The sequence below is a fragment of the Cajanus cajan genome, chromosome 11 (assembly GCF_000230855.2).
Source record: "Cajanus cajan strain Asha chromosome 11, NIPB_CcT2T_4, whole genome shotgun sequence".
Classification (NCBI taxonomy): Eukaryota; Viridiplantae; Streptophyta; class Magnoliopsida; order Fabales; family Fabaceae; genus Cajanus; species Cajanus cajan.
Window position 1 is genome coordinate 13943837 of NC_138527.1, and position 1955 is coordinate 13945791.

Genomic DNA, 1955 nt, shown 5'->3' on the forward strand with positions numbered 1-1955 from the left:
TTCATGAAAAATTTTGATTCGAAATTTGCCACGGGAGAACACAACGCAGGCTTAGAAATGCCCACGGAGTGTGAGGGGAAGGCCCCGTGGCTCGCCCAGACCAGCCAAGGTGCGCTGGGTTTCTGCTGAGACACACCCTCCCCCTATAATAGGCTAATATGCAAAAGTGAATTTTGTACAAGTAGATACCTTTTTTCTGAGCAGACATAAGTTCCTTTTTGGGAGCTACAGATCGAATTTTGATCTGATTTTTTGCAGCATTGTTTAGAAAAATCATATCTTCGTGCTCACCAAATTAGAGAATTTTTTGCCAACGGAATATTTTTTAATAATTTTTTTAAGAAACGAAAATACGTAAATCCAGAAAAATAGAAAAACGTATCTAGGCATCGAATTTTGATCTGATTTTTTGCATGCACCCACATACTAATATAACTGACCTGTCCACCAAAATTCTCAGCCATCCTCCAAGGGATTGAATTTTAATGATTTTTTTACCAAAACATGGTAAAATCGGAAAATTCGTAAAAATGGAGGATGAAGGTCTCTCACCCCCAAAACTTCCCAGCATACTTAGGCATGTTAGAAGAGATGTTTGATCCAAGAAGTGCTCAAAAAAAAATTGAATGGTTCATAGTTGGTGCATAGTGGTCGGTCACGGTGGGTCGTGGTGCAAATCTGGTGGGTCGTGACTCAATTTCTGACCAGCCTTGGCTCAATTTCTGGTGGGTCGTGACTCAATTTCTGACCGAGCCAGCCAAATTTTCTGACCGAGGGTGACTCAATTTCTGACCGAGAGTGACTAAAATCATGACCGAGGCTGGCTCAATTTCTGACCGAGAGTGGCTCAATTTCTGACCGAGAGTGACTCAATTTCTGACCGAGAGTGACTCAAAAAATGACCGAGAGTGACTCAAATCATGACCGAGGCTGGCTCAATTTCTGACCGAGAGTGGCTCAATTTCTGACCGAGAGTGACTCAATTTCTGACCGAGAGTGACTCAAAAAATGACCGAGGCTGACTCAAATCATGACCGAGGCTGGCTCAATTTCTGACCGAGAGTGACTCAATTTCTGACCGAGAGTGACTCAAAAAATGACCGAGGCTGGCTCAATTTCTGACCGAGAGTGACTCAAAAAATGACCGAGGCTGGCTCAATTTCTGACCGAGAGTGACTCAAATCATGACCGAGGTTGGCTCAATTTCTGACCGAGAGTGACTCAATTTCTGACCAAGAGTGACTCAAATCATGACCGAGGCTGGCTCAATTTCTGACCGAGAGTGACTCAATTTCTGACCGAGAGTGGCTCAATTTCTGACCGAGAGTGGCTCAAATCATGACCGAGGCTGGCTCAATTTCTGACCGAGAGTGACTCAAAAAATGACCGAGGCTGGCTCAATTTCTGACCGAGAGTGACTCAATTTCTGACCGAGAGTGACTCAATTTCTGACCGAGAGTGGCTCAATTTCTGACCGAGAGTGACTCAAAAAATGACCGAGGCTGGCTCAATTTCTGACCGAGAGTGACTCAATTTCTGACCGAGAGTGACTCAATTTCTGACCGAGAGTGGCTCAATTTCTGACCGAGAGTGACTCAAATCGTGACCGAGGCTGGCTCAATTTCTGACCGAGAGTGACTCAAAAAATGACCGAGGCTGGCTCAATTTCTGACCGAGAGTGACTCAAATCATGACCGAGGCTGGCTCAATTTCTGACCGAGAGTGACTCAATTTCTGACCGAGAGTGACTCAAAAAATGACAGAGGCTGGCTCAATTTCTGACCGAGAGTGACTCAAATCATGACCGAGGCTGGCTCAATTTCTGACCGAGAGTGACTCAAAAAATGACCGAGGCTGGCTCAATTTCTGACCGAGAGTGACTCAATTTCTGACCGAGGCTGGCTCAAAAAACGACCGAGCCTGGTTCAATTTCTGACCGAGGGAGACTTGAGCAT